Raw genomic sequence first — 21,923 nt, forward strand, 5'->3', positions numbered from 1 at the left:
AAAAAAAGCTATGTACAAAAAAGAATTCAATTAACTTAATCACTAATAAATTTGAGCAAAATAAGGTATCTACAAAATGAACTTAAACGCTAAAATTGTGAGGATCAATTCAGTAACTTTCTGTGGAGCCATTATAACTTACCAATTATTTTATCTTGTATCAAACAGACTTTGCATTGAATCTTCGAACACGTAAATCAACGGATCGTTACGACAATTCACGATGAAAAGAGGCGGAATCGTGAGTCTCCCCGAGCAAGTGCCAAAATATTCTTGGAAACAAGAATATTTTGTTTTTCTTTAGTTATTTTTCGTTGGATCGCCAATTGTAATTTTCGTCTAGCCCGTGGTTTATCCACTCAGGGTCGGCTGGCTTGCTCAAGGAGGACTCAGAAACAAAGCAGACAAAGACACAATAAAGCAGAACAAAGACAAGTCATCCTTAGGCTCGGAAAATAGAAATAAAGTTACAAATAGAAATTTCACTTAAACATTCTTAAATTTTATTCCAACAAGATACATAGGTTGGAGGGTGAGCTCGTTGCGGCCGTTGCTGCATCCGATGGGGCCCTTTGGTCCGTTGCATGCGAGGAGGAGGAGGAAGGGAAAACTCATACCTTTGTTGAATGCAGGTTACATGCCAAAACGTGGTCTCCGGGCAGTTTCTGGTTACCGCTTGTGACTACGCCCGGTGCTTCTTCTGTCCGGGGTGATCTTGAGAGGGTTCGTCGTGTGCCCGCCGACGGGAAGTGAACTCATAGGTCAGGAGCCCAATAAGCGGGGGCGGACCCGCCGGACCTTAATGGGCCCTAACCTCCAAAACGTCCGTTCTAGCTTCCACGTCGCGTGTGGTCCAACGAAGTAGCGGTTGGGGCTCGTTGACCACCGGCACCGTAGGGTGTTGAGCAGGGGCTTACTTGTGGTCCGTCCTGGAATGATGTCCAACAGTAACCCTCCGGATGACGTTCCAGGGGGGAATTCCGTGGATATTCCCCACACTAATCACCGAAGAGGGGTTCGAACACGCCGGACTTGCAGCGAATGATCTGGACACGCCGAGGTTGACGCCCCGATCAGTACAGTCACACGATCGTAGTCTTCCACGCTGTATCCTCCAGGCTAGGAGCCGTAATAGTACCCCGGTATCACACTTCACTGACTTCGTGGTTACTTCACCAAGGTTGACTCGTGACCTTCAACCAACCACTGTCACTTGAACACCCGATAGCTGGTAGTGTTTTTTTTTTTTTTGCGCACTTCTGCTCGTTTCGACGGACCAAGCTCAACTGTCCCGATCTCTACCATTCATCTCCTCTCAACCTCCTAGATGCTCCACTCCTCGTCCTTTCCTCTCTCTCCTCCTCCATCTCCTTTGACATATCTCCGGAACTACGAAGACGCATTGTTTGCCATGGTGAGATGTGAGATGTCTCAACATTTATTCCCATGAAGCAGCATTCAATAGTTTTTAGTACTTTTTTGTAGGGTAAATGGTTTAGTGCGGTCTTTGCCGTCTTTTTTATCATTTACAGTAATAGCAATCTAGTAAACCGTACACCACTTTTATTATGTGTGTTTACGAGATTGTTCTTTTTTTTATCTTTTGTTTTTGGTTCTTATTTTGTCTACATGCAAAGACTTACATGATTCAATTAAGGAGTGCTGGGTGACTAGTTATATGGTTTTTTTTTTATTTAGGGTTAGGTATTTCATTATGTGTTGTGTAGCCGGTTCTTCAGGTTATGACCACGGGAGTCCAGCAATGTATATATATGTTTTCAAGTCTGCCTTATATGTGTTTCAAATTGTATAATATAATTTAACAGACTGTTTTTTTTTAATACACATAGAAAACAAACCCCGTGAAGGAAACAGAACACATGAAATAGTAACTTAAAACTACTGTACATTTGAAAGAAATATATCGAGCCGAGCAAGAACAATAAATAAATTAAGTATTTTTAAATATTTGATTACTCCTAATGGAAATTTACTGTGATAAACAAAACTGTGTCCCTTATCTTTTAAGTATAACTTGTCCTTGGACATGAATATTGTGCCGAGCATTGAACCGGTAACAAGCTTAGGGTATCAATGCTTTTTAACAAAAGACAATACAGAATTGTTCAAACACTCGTTCACGTAAATATTCTGGATGAAGATGCCAGCTGTCATAAAGAAAATTTACCTACAGCTAACCAGTGCAAATCACCTGCCCGACCAAATAGTCTTCTTTAAAATATCATTTGATTTGTTTGCCTAAGTTATCCTGAACTAGTTCTGTTCCGGTTGCAGTATAAAATTCTTGACAAGGAAGCTGTTTAAAATCAGCCTTCACAAATAATGATTTGAATTTAACTAATGAGCGTGCAAACTTTTAAAATGCAGGTTATCTTATTTGGTAGTCATCTTAAAAGCTGAAGAAAACACCTTCGAAAATCAACGAGAAATAGACTACATTTTGCTCGTTTCACCCTTTAAACGTTTTGAAAGTCTGAAGTATCTATAAGAAGTTGTGGATAAACAATGAATCAATTCGTTTCTCAAATAATCGATTTTTTTAACGCATTAGGAATGGACATTTGCGCGCTGCTTGCAAAGACTTCATCATTGAAAAATTCTACCGCAATTTATTAAATAACTAGGATTCATTGAAAGAATGATTAAATGATGATATACATTTAAGATTTCTCTTGATATCTATCGCCGACCATGTTATACGTGACAATTAAAAGTGCAACGCATAATGATCAATTTCACCCCGGTGATCAATTTTACGGATCACGGTACTTCCTAAACAACTTACAGTCTTGAAAGAACATTTAATTTTTAAACTGTAATTTATGCAACGTTTCCTGAACACCTTCAAAACTCCCTTAAGTTTTACAAAATTTCCTCAATTTTAAGGAAATTCCCAGAATTTATTACAAATTTCATATATTTTTTCCATCTCTCTTAATTCTACGAAGATCTCTGAATATCTTTGCACTTTTGGAAAAGCACCTATCATCTACAAATATTCTTGAACATCTGGAAAGTTCCTTGAAATTTAACGAAGTTCCCAAAACCCCCAAGAAGTTCATGGAGCTTTTTCGAATTAAGATCTCTGACAAACTACAACGAAGTTTCCTATACTGAATCAAGGATCCCTGAAGTTCTTAGTAGTTTATTGAACTTTCTTTAGATTTCCTACAAAATTCTCTGAACTTTTTCAAAATTTCTTACACTTCTATGAAGTTTTTGGCAGCTCCTCAAAATTGTATGAAATTCGCAAAACTTCTACAAAGTTTGCTGAACTTCTACATTTCTCGTTGATTTTTCGCGAAGTTCCATGAACTAAATTTCATGAATTTATAGGTTTTTTTTTTTTGCTTTGGTTTGTTTTTTCCGTCGATCTTGTTTTCTGTGCTGAGCACCAATGCTACCGACGTACCAGGAAGGCAGCTCCCACACACCTGGACCCTACCTATCGACCAACTCATGAACCGGGGAACAACGGCTTTACTTCCCTTCCGAAGGAAGGCGTGATCAGAGATGTTATGCCTCAGAACATCCCGGCGGCGCGAACTGGGATTGAACCCAGGCCTGCTGGGGTGTGAGGCAATCACGCTTACCACTACACCACCGGCGCCGTTATGAATTTATACGTAATTTCCACAACTTTTCCAAGATCACAAGGCTTCAAAAAAGTGTTTTGAAATTATATAGAGGTTCCCGATCAATAATGAGCTTCCCTGAAGTAAAATAATGTTCCCTTAACTTCTACAAAGCTTCTCAAACAAAAATATATTTTCCATTTCTACGCAGTTTTCAGAACTTTTCCAAGTTCCTTGTTTCTACGATTTTTTCGGTAGATCTATGAAGTTCCCACAATTTCTAATAAGTTTCTTCAATTTCAACGATGTCTCCTGAATATCTTGGAAGGCATTGAAGATTTACGATGTTCCCAGAAGTCTTTTTATGCCATCGATTAAATATCTGTATAATATAATTTCTCATAATTGCTGCTTCGAGTCCAGAACATAAGAAAAGAAGTCAACAAAAAGGACTTTAAAAAAAGAATAGTAACATTGAACTTGACAAGCTTGACAAAATCCCGGTGAACAAAAGAAAACACCAATAGTTCTGGGGGCCTAGATAATTCTCCTTTTTGGGTCCCGAAGAAAAGTGTTCAACTTTTTGGCTCAGCTCTGGTACTCTCTTCGATCCCAAGCTAATCGATGCACCCCTCGAAAACATAGGAAAACCCACGAGCCCCTCATTTGATCTGTCAATCTTTCATGGCAAATCAAAACATACATTGTGTAGTACTAGAATTTCGACTAGAATGAGGTACGTTAATCGATTTGCTTGGGACCAATAGGCTAGTCAAGTAGTTAGTCAATTTAAAATTGATAGTATCGTATTGATTGTTGCTACTTCCACCTTCGCCCGAGTGCAGCATTACTGTATCTGCCGCTTGGATTTTTGGCAAAGTTGCCAGTCTTCTTGATATGTTGTATTCGACCAAACTTATCCTACCTTAACATGCAGGTGATTTCTAGTTGCCGATAATAGAACAGCTGTATGACACGCAGATTAAATGGCAAGGATGCCGAATAGAAATAGGTGGCAATGAGCTGAGAAGATTGAAGTGTTGTTAAAACGTTTTGCAACAGTTTTCGACAATTTCATCGATTGGAATGGCTAGAGCAACCAGCAACTAGCAAATGTAAACAAACAAACACGTTGATATATGTGCGCTATTCAGATTTCCACTTCTATGGACGCTGATTAGATTGCCGAGAATACGTAAGATCCCATACTGTTCTTGAAATGATTGTTCCCTTTGTACACACGTCAATGTTTTCGTAATGTTCGGGAGTCGTCAAGCACTTACGTAAAATCGTTTTTTTCTGCTTCTTGGTGACATCACAGTGCAGACACATCTTTTTCAGAGGAAGCTCGTTATTTCTCACCGTTGACTGCATGATTGCAATGAGCAGTGACAGTGAGTTGAAGAATCCTGCGAGCTAAACTGACGTTGGAAGCTGAAAATAACCGAGATTGAGTTCCATTATAAGAGTGAATAATTGTCAAACCCGGCACCGGCGTCACATTGTTCGAAACCGGTTCTCGGTTGTTGTTGTTGTTGGTAGAAAACCGATTTCCGCATTCGGGTGTAATCCCTACAGATACGGTAACTCTGGATGCATTGTGTCGTCTATGTAAGCGTGATAGTCAACATAATCAGTTTTCAGGGGAGCGACGAATCCTGGAGCTAGAAACAGTTCGCCGTCGACTAGATCAGGTTGCATAAGTTCTTCAAGATAGGTGATACACGTTCTGCGGTCCCAATCGTCGGTAATGTTACCACCGTACATAATTTCACCGAATAGATAACGCAGATCTTCCAGATAGTTGTACAATACCGAATCTGAAATTTTCCGATTCACGATCACGTTGAAGGGATAGATTTTGTTCCATCCTTGTGGTCAAAATTTGCGCCGTTCGGTAACGACGACATGGAAGTAGCAAAGTGAGAAGTGAATTACTTTGAATTCAGCTTCCTTTCCACATATTTCCTGTGTTTCCTGGGTAAAGTTGTCTAAGGCCCCTAGCAGCACGCTTGTCACTGAACAATTGTGGTTACTTGTGTGCAACCCATTCCAGTCACAATCAAGTTATTTCTATGCAAGTGTGCTGCTTGGGCTTGTGCCGGTTGGCCTGCATTCCGGTTGGCGATTCGTTAATAATCTTGATCGAGAACTCCAGGATGCCTTGGGGAATGATATGGGCCGATGCGGTAGCCACAGATTCTGCACTCATGAATATGCGATAGCTATCGTGGGATCCTTCCGAGTAGTACTCCATTTTTGTCTTCAAGGCGGGAAGCCATTTTTTCACCAGATGAATGTTTTGCAGTACAACCCAGTGCCCACTGGTTGCTGGTTTATTCATGGCCGCTTCGGCAAACACTTCTTGACATTGGCCAATGAGACGTTATAGAAATTTTCATTATTTGCAGAGTAGCCCAATGTTTGCCCAGGGATTCAACATCCTTCAGTGGATTGACACCCGCTAACAGAATGAAGAAAATTGGCGTTAATGGACTGGCTTCTTCGAAATGATTTTGCAAATTCCACACACCAAAAAATTCTGAATTTTACTGGCGATGTAAACATCCATGTATGCAAATATTCAAACATGTAAACTTTCTTTTCGCGTAAACTAGCAGCTTGCAAGAAATGTTGCAAACAAAAGTGGACAGTTGCATACAATATATGGAATATTGCATGACATGTCTCATAAATTTACACAATCTATAATCTAAACTTGTATCGGGACTTTTGGTTTTGACGACTTTGGCCAGAAGTTTGTCCTCGAGACCATCCCTGGTTACGGTAAAGTTGATGAGCGTAGTTTGCGCTTGCATTTCGAGTTGATAGTGCTGAAAAAGAGAATTCATATATACAGACCAATAGTCGGGCAATCATATTACATTCTAGGTATACCGAATTTGCCAGTTTAATATGCAGAATCAATCAAAACTTGTCATTGTACTCCACTTCCTTGTCTCCTATCTTGATGGCTCTGTGAGCTGTAAAAATGTATTTAGAATTCTACATAGATTTTATACATTCTAAATTCTGACGAAAAAGAAAATTGATACGCCCCTCGCGCGCCGCTAGCACGCCTCTAGTATTGAGAATCGAAAATCTTTGATGGTTTGTTTACACTTCTATAGAGAACCACTGGTGCAAGTTTGATCAAAGTAGTCGATCGCGTTCAGAAATAACGTCAAATAGAACTCGAAAGAAGAAAATATATTGTGCAAAACTACTGGAAAATCCGAAGTGGTTCGGTTCCAAGCTGGCTAAAGTGCTGAAGATGCCGAAAACAACACTTTGTTGAGTGTTCAAAACCTACAAGGAAACCCTGAGTGTTGAAAGGAATTAGCGGACCAACGAAAAAACTGGAACCAGGGATCGTCAGCTGCGCAGCAAGGTGTTGAGGTGCGTTAAAGCCAACTCCCCGGCAAGGTGACAGATAATCTTAGTTTCACGTACCCACTTGCAAATAGTAGATGTCGCCACACAACGTAAACAAAGGGACTGCCCTTCACCGCCGCAATAGTATTTCTCTATGGGAAGGCAACTTTTTGTTTCACCATGTGTGGATGTCAAGCAACAAGCAAGAATGCCATGTGAAAAGAACGATTTGTGATTTTCGTGGTGAAATGAAATAAATCCAAACAAATTGAAACAGATTGATGGAAGTTTTTCTTATATAATCAAATAGAAATAAAAACACATTGGTTAATTCTATTATATTTTGCTCTTGAATATTATCAGTCTTGAGAATAATGTTTCTGAGCATACTTGTGCGGTGAAGACTTGCAATAAAAAGCCGTATCATTAAAAACAGTTTACTTCCCCATCTTTCTATTGAGGGGTGAAAAAAAATACAAAATTGATTCTTATTCGCGGTGAGTAGCAGGTTTGCTGTGTGAACGCTAACATTTCGTATATCCATTCAAACATGAAGAAATAAATAAAATAAATTAAAATAAGCGTCTCTCAACAAAAGATATTCATAATGAGCTTCTAAAACGAATAAATTTCAGTGATTGTCTTTTGTTACACCCGTCCGTTTAATTAACATTGTTCCCCATCAACTTGAAGTTTCAAGAAACAGATGAGGCTATCTGTTTTTATGTTCAGTATTTTATTTACTTTATTTACATATCTGCATTCGCCCTATTCAGATAACACTTCTGAAATTTGTGAGTTTGACAGAACCACCAGCACCAAATTTTCGGAGTACACTGGAAATGTACTGGACTTGTCAAGTTGCCCCCGGGTTGGTTAAAGCCAACCCCGGTCTTTCGATCCGAGATGTGGCCAGAAGGTACAGCGCCAACTTTCAAACGGTGCGGAACATCCTTTCCAGAGAAGGATACAAGCCGTACAAAGCCAGTAAACATCCAAACCGGCACATGAAGCAGAATTCCGTGGCCAAAAAGCATGCAAGGCTTTTGTACGACCGTGTTTTGACGAAACACAAGGGTTGCACTTTGATCGAGGACGAAACATACGTCAAACTCGATTTTAAGCAGCTTCCCGGTCAAAAGATATACATCGCGACTGGACGCGGGGATGTGCAGGGAAGATTCCAGTTTGTGTTTGCCGATAAGTTCGAGAAGAAAGCCATGATTTGGCAAACGATTTGCAGTTGTGGCCCGAAAACGGAAACATTCGTGACGTCCTCGATGATGACATCCCAAGTTTACATCAAATAATGCCTGAAAAAGCGTGTATTACCGTTCATTCGCAAGCCTAGGGGCAAAGTCATATTTTGGCCCGATTTGGCCAGCTGCCACTACTTCAAGGTAGTTCTGGAGTGATATGCTGCCAACAAGATCGATTTTGTCCCCAAGCTAAGGAATCCTCCGAATTTTCCGGAATTTCGACTAATCGATAAATACTGGCAATTTCAAAGTAGTGACTTCGCCGACTGATTCCGTGTTCGTTTCCACTGTGCGGGCGCTGATGGGCTTTATCAAAAGGAAGGTTCGAGATTCCGTTCAAACTGGAGAAATGTAACCATCTTATGTTTTACTAAAAGTATTGTAAAGCAACCATTAATTGACTTTTAAACTTATTGAATCACGAATTACAGGTATTTTTTGTGGGTACTAATTTACTGTTAGTCAGCCTTTACTTACCTTCTTTTTTTGACCAGGTTTCTTCCTAGCAAAGGGTTTAACACAGGGTCTACATTTTCTCAGATATTCTCAATCAGCATGGTACTTTCTTTGGCTACTGCATTTTGGAATACCTCTAGATATCCTTTAGCTCCAAGACGGATAACTTTCAAAATGTCTCCGTAGTTTTGCTTGATCCATTTGATACCTTGTAGCTGCGGGTCGATCATCAACGGCCATCGATCGGAGTTGGAAATCGTAGCATTTTCGATGGAGATTCGATCACTAGGCAAACCCTTATTTTGCCTGCCAGGTTGCAATCTGAGTGCCATCGGTTAGTAATCTTAATGGTTCAAGGCTGTCCGTAATTGGAATGCCTGGTTCTAGAGAGCGCCAGAAAGGTAGCCACATTTGGTCAAGCAAGTCCACTCGGAACTGTTTTGTGAAACAGCCGACGTATGATATGAAGGCCGTGATCTAGGCCGTGATTAACAAAATATTTCCCGGTAGGGTTGTCGCTTGCTGCATGAATCTGAAAATGATAAAGAGCTTGCGTTTATTGACTTTTGATAATTGTATTCCGTTTAATTGATTTACCCAGCCACTGCTTCCGCCCAACGAACGTGATATGTTGTCTTCGGTTTAATAGAGTCATTTTTCCGTTTTAAGACACATGCTCTTTTAAGGCATTTTTAATTTTTATTTAGCTAGGGTAAATGACGGCTCCGGAAAGCACTGACTGTTTATGGCAACCAAAATAAACAGCTGGTTAATTTTTGTTTACGACGGCGCGAACGCAACGCATTAGTTCGCGATTACAAAATGTTGTACCTCTGCTTGGAAATTCCTTGCAAAATCTTCCCAAACTAATCAAAACATGTGAACAACTCGCCCAACTGGTTTTGGGAACGACCAGCCGTCAGCTTTCACACCCTCCCGAAGCTCCATTTATCGACGTAATTGAAAACGCAAACAAGCGGTGCAATTTCGCTCTTGACGGCCTTCAATCTCGTTCACCGATAATGAGAATCTCGTCCAGTCGGAAACCTGAATCCTTTCTCCCCGTCGCCGTCGTCATCGGCTTCGCCGTAACATGTAGTTACCCAGTTCTCCAAGACAACGAACGGCAGAAAACCAGAAGCAAAATCACGTACCACCAAGGATCATTATCCAAGTTGGTTGCGGCATTCGGCAGACATGGGATTCCCACCGGCCGACGTCTTTTAATCGAGATTAAATTTCCACTTCCAGAAGTCGAAGGAAAATTTGCATTTTGCACCCCTTCTGGGAAAATTGCGGCTGATTCATTGAAGCCTGCGGTAGCATCAGCAGCAGTAGCAGCGGGGGGTAATAAATCAAAATCCAATTACCGAAAATATGATTCTCCACTTGGAACGAGCAGCGCGGCTCATCCCGACAAGGTCGTACCGGCTGCCAAAGTTTTGATTAGTGAACAAATCACCGACCACATGATTGCAAATTGGTGGCGTCTCGGTGAAAAAGAGTGCGGTTTTTGCTTTCGTACTAACCGCGTGTGAGAAACGCAATCAGAAACGCATAAATTTGCGATTGTCGATTTCCAACCAGATCGATGACTAGTTGCTTGCTTCTTGCTTCGATCGGCCATAAGTCAGTAAGTTATTGGCCGATATAAATCTAACGCCGAATTCCTTACTGCTGACTGTTGAAACGCCAAGCGGCGAGAAGGAGAATCCAAAGTGAACAAGAAAATAACATGTTGTATCCAATTTGATACACCCGATTTAGATTGATCCAACAATTATGTTATTGTCGGTTTCGGTCGGTGTTTTTTACGAATTCCATTCCTTGACACCCTGGGTGAGTAACCGATCATCAGCACGGCTAATCAGGTGATCCTTGACGAATGATGCAGTTGCTGGGATTTGCCACACACTCGCAGTTTCCCGAAAAGTGCACCTTGCCGTAGCCAATCGAGCAACATCGCAGCGCAACAGTTGGCAACACTGCTGTCAGTTCGAGTTAGGCGGTTATTGTTTTCTTTTTTCTTTTTGTACCTTCAAATTAGCATGTAAGGCATGTCAGAGAATGCACGGGAATCTTTCAAGCCGCTCACTCTAATGAGCGCATCACTGACACTTTAGTGTCGGACAGGTTTCACACGCGGTCGGGCGTGAAGATTGTTTCAATTGTTTTTGGAAGCCTATACTATAAGAGTTTGACAGCCAGACGTAGTGATATGAAAATCTGCGAAGCTTCCTTGAGATAGAACAACGGTTTCCACAAATGAGGTTAGGTATCAGTGATTTAGAACAATAATTATACATTGTGTTTAATTACTATTACTCATAGAGTAAGTAGCATTCAAATAACTCTCGATCAATCATGGTATCAATCATACTATTGTGCCTGATGTGAAAATATTGCTATGCTGTCAAGATATCAGCGTTTTGTGATGCTGGCAGTGATGCTAGTTTGCTACTCGGAAAACAATCTGCTCCTGAAAACGCTCCCGTTCTCGAATATGGGAACGGTCTTCTATACGTATTTGCAAATTTATTAGCAATGCTGTCATGATTTTTATGACTGCTTCCGATTAAAAATCTGCAAATAGGTTCGGGAGAAAAATAAAAAAAAAATGTGCTGAAAATGTGTTAGAAATGATTTTGCAGATGAAATTACGGAATCCATTTGCCATTACCGATTCTTTCGTAGAAGGGTAAATTTTACTCAGGAAAACGCATGTTAAAGTCTTTACACCTTTCTGCAGCGATGCAGCATCATATTCTCTCACACTACAGAGAGAATTCACGTTCTTGTGTTGCGCCTCTCTCAATCGCACACTCTCTGGCCGTGGATAAAAAAAAAGTAGAAAAACGAGCCAACCCCGCAAAGAGAAGCCAACGAAACCGGCTTGGAGTATAATCAACCGGTACTAAAGTGATTAAGTCAATCAATGAAAAATTGATGATCTGTCGGCAGGTTCTTTGAAGTTTCCGCATTCCCCGGCACCTTCACCCGTCGTTCCTGGACTCTGATTTTTTTTTGGTCTCCCGCTTTTCGGGGGTCCCTCGCGCTCTCACTAATAAGCTTTGATAGGGTTGTAAAAAAGCATCGGAGCTGCGATCCGCGCCGAAACCGGGATCGTGTTAATTACGATGATATATTTTAATAATTTTTTGCCTATCGCCTCGTTGCCTTGGTTCCCACTGCCATGTATTATTTATTTTAATCATTTCCCATATCCGTGCGCTCAGAAATAAGCAGAAAGCTAGAACTGTTTAAGCTTTCGGCCTGTCTTTGGCGGCGTTCCTATTAAATCATAAGTTTATTACCTCGACCACGGCTTGTTTCATGAGTAGAGAATAAGGCGCCATTTGGATCGGTAATAATCTCCATAAAGTAGTGTGCGTAAGTGAAAATTGGCCTTAATTGGATTCAATCAAATGGACCGCTTTAAGTTGGAGCTACTGCGTTCCATAGGGTAAACCAGGTTACGCCAAGTATAAAGTGGGTATCTGTTATGAAATCTCCCGCATATGGATCCTCTGGACCGGCTTCCGGTCTCGCGCGAACCCATAAATCTTCCCATTCTACGTAGGTACGTTAAACCATCCCTCCCTCGCACTTCCGGAGAATCCGATGCCGACCGTTGGTAACCGCACGTACGGCAATATGTACCTCATAAATCCTACCTCCGGCTTTGGCGATTAATCACCTGCTCTCTGAGACCACAAGCTATCGCGGATCAATGGGTAGTGGCCGCAGCAACAGCAGCAACCGCGGCTCCTCAGAAAACTAATTAACGCTAGCAACAAATTAGATTTGAAAGCGAAGGCTTCCTCCCATTCGCCTCCCCTTTTCTCGCCGGCCGCACGATGTGAAAGAGTGGCCATCAACGAGCAAAAATGGGCTTATAATTTGCTTGCACAGTGGGACCACCCCGAAGCCGGACCAACGCCCGCCGGAAGCTACTTGCAGCCTTGGCATTACTTGCACCCGCTTAAAATAGGAAATTAATTGAAACCAGTCCAGGTGACCCGAAATTTCTGCCCGGTCACTCTGTACGACCCGGACCGGGATCGACTGTAACCGAAGGCCTCCCAGGCTGCTGCGATGGTTGCCGTCGCCGCGCGGTGCGATAGAGTTATTACTCCTGCATTGATCTTCAACCCGCGCGCCCGGCGCGAAAGATGATGATGAGAAGGCAAAAAGCGGGCTTCGCCTCGCAGCTCGCCACTCACACACAAAGACCTCGGAATGGACGAAGACGAAGAAGCAACCCGATGAGGCTCGTTTTGCGTTATATGGTGTGGCGGTTTCCTTTGATCTCCTTCCAATTAGCTCAGCCGACACCTTAGGCTCTGGCGGCATTGGCCTTTGATCAGTGCCCAAGCTCTCTGGTTTCTCCCTCTCGCGAGCGCGCGCACATACACACCCATGGGGGCTCTCGCGCGCACGCACGCAGATTCTGGAGAGTCTGGATGGATGGACCACACTCGGAGGCTGCTCATTTCGAAGCTCCATTCGAGACGCTTTTGCACCTCCGCTTTGTGCCTTCAATCATAATACTCATTCTTTCACGCTGCTTTTTGCCGTCATTTCTTCGCGCGGCAGACCCCCTCTTGTCAAGTCGGCAATAGTCATCAAACCGAGCCGAAATCCTTTTTCCGCGCTCGCTCCCAAACGGGCTAAGCCCCAGAATAGAAGAGCCGTAGAGGCTCCCGGGTCCCGCGGGACCTCTTTGTAATGCTATTATGACGTTTATTGTTGGTGTCTAATAGCTGAATGAGTTATTGTAGCGGCGGCGACGGCAACGGCGGACAAGTCTTCTGAACGTGTTGTGGTCACCCGGACAACCGACGGTTCGCTAGGTGTGTGTGAGTGTCTGTTTGTCCACCGCCTTCTCCGTTGAACTATTGAAGCGAATCTCTATTCTCTCACTCTCAGCAGTCTAGCGACTTCAACTAGCTCCGACTGGTGTCGAGAAAAAAGGCGATGATTTAGATTTCAATGGAATTATCAATGGACTAATAGCTATTAACAGGTTTTCGTCGGCCCAGTGCCCTTCCCTATGCGGCCCATGGCTGATGCCTCATCGACCGACACGGTGTGAATAGAGCATTTTGGGAAGTTTGGAAATCTTTTGTGCCGTGATTCTCCTCACCGGGGCTAAATTAGGTAATGTGAATGTAAATTTGTTAATTGTAGCGCTAAAAGAGCGTTGAATTGGCTCGCTCTGGCACTGGCTGCAGCGTCGTTCGGCGGCGGTGCGGTTACTTTTGATATTGGGGTTAAAAGTACGTTAATACGGAGCAACCTGGTTGGATAGGTTGAGGGAAGGTGTGCGCGCTCAATACGATAGATGACAGCTGATCCCAGGAGACGTTAGAAAAGGCGTGCGAATGGACTTTGAAGAGCAATCGTAGATTTCCGGTGTGCGGGAAGATGCGTCGTCGGCATGATCAGCGGCTGTGGTAATCGTGTGGAGGGCATTGAGTTGCACTCGCTCGACTAGTTAGATTCGAAGCAGCATCATGCTAGTGGAAAAGGTTCCTAATGCTCTATGTCAGGCAATGTTTATTTGACGTAGCTCTTTTGTTTTTGCCTGTTTGTACACCTTGGTGTACCGAAAGGCTATAATATTCAATAATAGAAAAATTCTGGGAGATTATGAAGAACAAGCTCCGGAAAACAGGGAAGTTCTTCAAAAACGACAAGGATTTGAAGAAAGATGTGGATGAAAGAGTGTAAGAAAGATGGCGCAAGTGGTGCACAGGATTTGATGGGTAGCGTTAAGTGCAAGGTGCGGGCATATAGCATAGGGGGTGTTGAATAAACCAGCTTTGCAAAAACATAGCTTATATGTGTTTATTTATTCCCTGAGAGTTTCAAAAATATCCGACCTAAAATGAAGTTTTGGTGATCATTTTTGTCTGCTGCATTTTTTTCGAGTACATTCTTTACGAGACGTATTTTTAGAATGAAGAATAGATATTCTTTTTCTATAGTATATTAGTCATGGATGCCGTATTTCAGGGTGAGCCCAACAACCCAGCCGAAAGCCTCACCTGCGGCATGTCATACCATCAACGTCAGCATGACCAAATTGGTGGATGTCAACACGGGCAACCCTTCCAATTTTACGGTAGCGGATTGTATGAAGATCAAATTTTCAATTCAAATGTAAAATCTGTGCTATTATACGCCAGCGAGACGTGGTGTGTATCAGCTCAACATCAAAAAGCAACACTCAAAATCTGCAGGTCTGCATTAACCGATGCCTGCGCTACATAATTCGTGCCTGGTGACCTCACAACTGGAACTCGAATGTTGAGCTCTATCGACAGAAATTCGAAAACGTAAATGGAGGCGCAAACGAAATATGCAAGCAAGCGCTGGATTGGAGCCCGGTAGGATATCACAGCAGAGGCAGACCCAGGGGCTCATAGTGGAGGAACCTTAACAAGGAAATAAAGGAAGTCGACTGGAATCTGACCTGGGCCCATATCAAGGCAAAAGCGAGTAGCCGCTCATTATGGAAATCTTGCACGTTGGTTGTATACCCCACTAGGGTGTGCAGGATACATGAATGAGTGAAAGAATTCCCCTGTAGATCATTTTATCTTAGCTTCTAGACGATTTGTAGAGCCTAGAAAATCTTATAGACATGGAATTTTTAAATGATGCGTCTGCTTCCCAAGCAACAATTTTGGTTTTATAACACTCTTGAAGACCATGGTTTAGGGTTGTAGAGTGCCTTAAAATCTCGATAAAACTGGTAATGTTACTTGGGTTTAAACATGTGTCGTTGTGGAATGTTTTTTTCAGGTGTCGTTCTGAACTCGCTCTACCCAAATCGGAGGTACAAAACATCCTTATGGCCTTCAACCAGTACAACCCACACCTACAATTCACAATTGAAATGGAAAACAATGGAGCTCTACCCTTCTTGGACACCCTAGTTTTTCGCAACGATGACCAAACCATGAACACAGATTGGTATTCAAAACCCATCTCCTCCGGACGCTTGCTGAATTATCACTCTTTCCACCCAACGACCATGAAGATAAACCTCGCAAACAACTTCATAAAACGCGTCCAACGGCTGAGCACTAAAACAACAAGAAACCAACAGAAACAAATAATTTTCCAAGATCTCCGACAGAATAATTACCCCTCATCGTTGATAAACAGGCTAATTAACCAAACCCGTAATACAACTCAGGAAAAACCTTCGCAGCACTCAACATCATTGATACCGCTAACACAAGAAAATCTACCGACAGCATCCAATATCCAAGATCCAACGTTCACCTTCAGTCCAGCTTTCCACGGCCCATGAACGACACGAAAACAACAACCAAATTTCGGAACAGCTAAAAAACCGATCAATGCCAAACATCCCAATCTTGAAGTCAGCACTTGCCGCAATCCTAAAAACAGAATACCCTACAGTAAAAATAGCTCCAAGAACGATCAAAACAACCAAAACACTCCTACAACCGGCAAAGGATCCAATATTACCACAACAACACCACAACGTCATCTACAGCATCCCATGTAGGAATTGCGAAGAAGTTTATATTGGTATGACCTTGGGGGGTGGGGGACGTGCTGTCAAATCAGCCTACTGATAATCTTGAATGAAACTTGTTCCAAACGTAAACAAACGCTGTAGGTTTCTTATGGCTTGTTTACGTTTGGAACCAGTTATGCGAGGTAGGCGACGATTGTTCGTATTTGACAGCCACCTCCCCCCCTTGGGTATGACCACAAACCACTTAAAAATACGATTAAGTGGACACAAATCCAATATAAACAAACTCGCAGAAATCCTACAAACGACACAGCACATCCATGCGAAAACCGCACTTATACCGAGGGGGGCGACTCTATCCACGATGCAAAAAAAAATGTGTTTTGCAGTGGCTAGCTGCGCGCACGCTGAGTAGATAAAAAGAAGATTGATGACGGTTCTGAAGATTTCCTGCAAAAAGATGATGAGCGATGCAAGTAGATGCGACAAATGAAAGAAGATTTTTCGAAGATTGATTCGCTAGTGTGAGATTTGTTGAGCATCCAAACTTGAGATTTAGATGTGTCGCCCCCCTCGACTTATACAACACATAGCAGATCACCAGCACACGTTCAATCTTGAAGGTACAAACATAATCGATGACACCTACCGAAGTTCTGCTTTATCGATGCTAGAAATGTGTCATATAAACAACACATCTAACACTGTTAATTACAGAACAGATGTAGCGGGGCTAAACACAACGTATTGTGGTATTCTCCATACCGTGAAAGCTAATCTCTCACGCAGAGAACGATCACGAAACAATACACACAGTCAAGTTGAACAAAGCACAAACGAGTCGACATAGATGAGCTTTATCTACTTTTGTGTATGCTTTATCCCACCATCTTCTTCAAAATAACCGTTGTATAGTGTAGTGTCATATAGTGTCCTATGTTAATTAATATTGAACTCAATGTAAGTCCAGTAAAACAAAATACCGCCAAATGGTACCTTAACAACATTTAAAATACAGGCACCATACAGGAAGCTCCTCCAAGCTAAACACGCTTATCGTGGCAACAAACAAAAAAAAATGACGACAAACGGTAGACTGTGTATGTTCATGTTATATCAATGTTTAATGTTAGTAGTAGTCTCTATAAGTTTTAATATCTTTCTAGTTCACCCTTGAAAAAGGCCACAATAAACGGCCGAAACGTCGAGCAATGCACAACTAACTGTTTGAATTACCCTAGACTGAGAAAGCCATAAAAACGAAATGTCCATACAACCAGTCGAACAACCAAATCAATCACTAAACATATAGTCAAAGAATATCAAGTTAGTTTGTCGTATCAAGCAAAGTAATCGCATATCAGCCCCAATCTAAAATTCAATCGTTCAAAAGTCAAGTTACAGCCCATGCCCACATATACACGGACGGATCGCTTCCCCGAGCCAGGGTGCGAATTGGAGTAGCCGGAGTTTCAGCACCGTTGAGTAGCAGCCTACCGCCACAATGCTCGATATTCTCCACCGAAGCGGCGGTCTACTTTGTTTCAGTTACAACACCCTCGGACCGGCCCATACTGGTGCTATCCGATTCGTACAGCGTGATACAAGCCCTTACATCTGAGACCCCGACTCACCCCGACTGGATACAGGGTTTCGTTGAGGCCACACACCCGAGCACGGTGTTCACCTGGATCCCTGGGCACTGCGGTATCCCAGGAAATAGCGAAGCCGACAGTCTGTTAGGGTCTGGACCAGCTGGTCCTTGTTACACCGACGAAGTGCCATTATAGGACACAAAGTGTCAGCAAAATGTGGGAAGCCTAGGAAGTAGATTGGTGCCAATCCCAATCCCTCTTCATCCGAAGAATCAAAGGAACGACGAGCAAGTGGACGGATATGCCGAAACTACGGGGCCAGAAGGTGGTTTCTCGTCTTAGGACAACAACAAGGATCTCACATAGTTTTGGTGGGACGCAGTTCCACAGAATGTGCGACGTTTGCGGGACCACTGCATCGGTGGAACACATCCTATGCCTGTGTCCGTAATACCAACATCTACGGGTGCAGTACGCACTTCTCAACAGCATTAGGGACCTCGGGTGACGAACCTTCCACTTTAGCGACAGTGCATTATTTCCTCAAGAACGCTGGACTATACAACAACATTTAGGTACCTTTAACTTTCTTTTGGCTGTCGGGATATCTCTTCCGGACGGAGGCTTAATCCTCCTACGGTGGAGCTCTGATCTCGTTCAAAACCCTACACAAGTACCAGATTGCATTATTTTCGATTAATTGTCACATATTAATCAGCCTAGTAATGATCCAATAAAGTAGATTAAAGGCTTTGGACCCCTTGGATACTTGGGTTTAGAGGTTCCGGATGACTTTTTCGATCGAGGCATGAAGCTCAGAGTTCACCTAGAGTGAGAGTACGAGCGTTTTATGCCCTTCCGCTCACAAGTTGTGAGCCGCGGTGGAATGATTTGTGAGGAGGGTTTGCCAAGAGTAATGCCAAGCTCAACTCACTTCAGGCTCACCAGTGAGGCTCATATCAAGCCCAGTATTCGGAAAACCATTATCAAATCTCATTCATGGAGCTCTTCCGAGAGAATAAACACTCATGTGAATCTGGCAAACTAATCTCACCCTTGTGATTCTTATGCATTTTTAAGCACTCAGACTCACAATGCCAACAATTCATTCCTGCTTAAAACGCATGACATCAATTGATAGCATGCTAATGCATATTTGTAAGCTTCCCATCCACTGATACAACACTGATGCAAATGAAAAACGCTAAAATATAAAGCAATGAATTCGGTGATCGGTGATTTTTGTGCAGTTGAATTTCGCATTGCAAAACTCGTAGGCGAATAATCTCAAGCGTGAGATTTGAATTTTTGAGGTTTTCCGTCAAGCCTGGATCGTCTCTAAATTGAAAAGTTCAGAACGTGGAGAGGGGTTTTTCTACTTTCATCCGTTTGTAGAAATAACCACGAAAATTGAAAAAGATCTCGCGTCAGCTGGAGGTACGTCCGCACCTTGTTTCTCCACGCTGAATCAAAAGCCATCCCTCCAAAAATTTGGTTGCTTCCTGGACCAGTACGCTGGGAAAGTAGGATGTGACGGCCAATTCCAAAGATACCGAAAACTCGCCCTCGTCGATTTCTCCTGCAGATTGTACCTACTGGGTGAAGTCCTGGGTGTGGAACTGTGTGGGTGAACCATCCATTGAATCATTCTGGTATTTCGTTTTCCGGTTTGTGGGTTTTGGGTTTTGACAGACCGGGTAAAATGGTTCTCGATTACGCAGCGGGCAAGGTAGATCGAAGACCTCCCTAATATAAATAACCATAAGAAAGAGCTTATCGACGTGTTCAGGGTATCATCCAAACCATCTGTGGGATAGTTCTACCATCCGGGTTACCGTTCGTTTACCGTCCTGCGGAGCCTTCGCAGATTGCGAGGCTGATGACGTGCAGCCATGGATCCAGTGATCTGTTTACGAATAGCAGAGGACACCCTGGGCATAACCTGACTGGTAAGGAAAGGACTTTGGGGAGACCGTTAATCCTAGGAACAGCGAATCCAAACACATAAAGCAACCAACGATACAGACAAGACGCTTGCTACGACTATCCCGACAAACTCTCTCTGCAACATGCTATATTGCTTGCCTGATTTGTTGCCATATACATGGTTGAGGACCTAGCTTGATCGGAATCGGGACAAATACATCATCTTCGGCTTTACTTCGTGAAGCAGCTTGCCAACAATTTGGTCGTTTCCTTGTACCAGCCCGGGTGAGCTGTGTTGCAGGAGCTGTTTGTCATAAAAATCTAGGAAGAAGATTATATCATTATTGCTTTCCATTAAGCTGAGTTTAGACTAGGCAAGTCAAATGATCAACTCAGTTGAATTCAATTGGCTTGAAAAGTTGAGCCTGGTTCAACTTTTTTCAATTCAAGTGAGTTGATCGAGTCAGTTTACACGTTCAATTCGCATTCAAGTCAGCTGAATTCAACTGACTCGATCAATTGAATTGCCCTGTCTAATTCCAGATTTACTGATATAGCGTTATCATTTGGCTCGTTAATCGCTTGTCATTTTGTCATTTGGAGATATTTTTGATTCCTTGCCTAGGAAGACTAGAATTCAACAACCGCAAAGGGCCTTCTGCATCTGCTAACACTGACTTACATTCCTTCAATGTTTTCTCCACTTGTTTCTCTAGGGTTATGACCAGAAAAATGACTTAACTTTAAACCAATTTTGCGTTCTTGAAAACCATAAAAAAAAACCCTTTAAAACATCCAACGAAAACGACAAAACAGTTTTTTAAACGTCAAAAATGGCCTTAGAAATATCATATTTACGCAAGCAAAACTAAAAACTAAATTTAAAAATGCCTTTGAATCTCTACGACAATAAAACGCCAAATCGTCCTGAAAATCCAAAAAAATTGCCATGGATAGACCAAAATTATAGTAAATTAAGTAAATACATCAAAAACTGGTATAAGCAATGCCAAAATTGTTACAGAGATTTATTAAAACGTCATTAAAATTATAATTCAAAAGCACTTCATGAAGGGCTCTGCTCTAAAATTGACAGTACTCATGAGCTTTTGACGTAGGACTACTTCTGTGATTTCTATATGAGAGTACACTTTGAGAAAACCGAAAATGTAACAAAATTATGAAATATTTTGAACGCTAATAACTCAACTGCCCCTGGACCAATTTCAATAATTGTATCCCCAATCGATCAGATATATTTCTACGCATCTGTCAAATTTAAGACGTTATAATTTTTCAAAATGTCACTATTGAAAATTGCACGACTGTGCAACTGTTGCTTTGAGCACCGATTGCCTGTGAAAAGCGATTTCCCTAACACAGATTTCAAAGTTGAATTCCATCCGGTCTCACCAAACGGTGTTTATTCAATTACAGCGTGGTGAGTGGTGATGTTCTCCAGTATACAACGAAGGGCTGTCTGGAAGCAACGAGCTGCATCCCACATGAGCATCCAAAGAAAGAATCTATAGAATAGATAGAAATCTTGCGTCACTTTTCAAATAGACCAATGTAACATATCCGCCATATTGAGAAATACGAAGTTGAAGATCGACAGATTATTATTTTAACTGTTTAAAAGCAATACATTTTGCAGTACTATTTTTAATGTTGTCAGTAACGTTCAAAATTCAGTAAAAACGGTAGAAGCTCAATTTTACTTTGAAATTCATGCTACAATATAGAAAAAACCACATAGGACGTTTTGACTAGTCAAGTTGTACATCGGACATGTTACATTGGACGATTTTTCTCAATGACATAATCAATGAGTGTTACATTGGACGCTTTTTTTTTTTTTATAATTACTTTATTTGTACAGGCTCAATCGAATAAACTTTACAGAGCCGATTTATCCTTTGCGTTATACATTATTACTGTCTTAAATTTAAAGTTAAAGGAACTGGACCGAGTACTCGCGGTTGTCTCGAGGTTAGTGGAGATTTACAATTTTTTGGATGGGAAAAGGGAAAAAGGAGGTTTGAAATGTGGTTTTCGATACAACTATTTAATTAATCCTAAAGCATGAAATTATTTCTATTCATCTTGAAAACAAACATTGAAAAAAAAAACCCACACGTACAAAATACAAACTAAACACAAGGTTAATCAAACTTACAATCTAAGGTTAATATCC

General features: G+C 42.0%; 1 protein-coding gene and 2 pseudogenes across 2 annotated transcripts in view; 2 read left to right on the forward strand and 1 right to left on the reverse strand.

The window, feature by feature from the left end:
• LOC135710619 (homeobox protein B-H2-like) overlaps nt 1-21,923 on the forward strand; it is a 98,723-nt gene that overhangs the window by 26,935 nt on the left and 49,865 nt on the right. The window lies entirely within an intron of this gene.
• LOC135710620 (dynein beta chain, ciliary-like) lies at nt 5,094-6,415 on the reverse strand (annotated as a pseudogene).
• On the forward strand, nt 15,729-17,055 carry LOC135710618 (uncharacterized; annotated as a pseudogene).

The sequence above is a fragment of the Ochlerotatus camptorhynchus genome, unplaced genomic scaffold (assembly GCF_037179485.1).
Source record: "Ochlerotatus camptorhynchus isolate MF236.1 unplaced genomic scaffold, CSIRO-AGI_Acam_v1.1 ptg000393l, whole genome shotgun sequence".
Taxonomy (NCBI): domain Eukaryota; kingdom Metazoa; phylum Arthropoda; class Insecta; order Diptera; family Culicidae; genus Ochlerotatus; species Ochlerotatus camptorhynchus.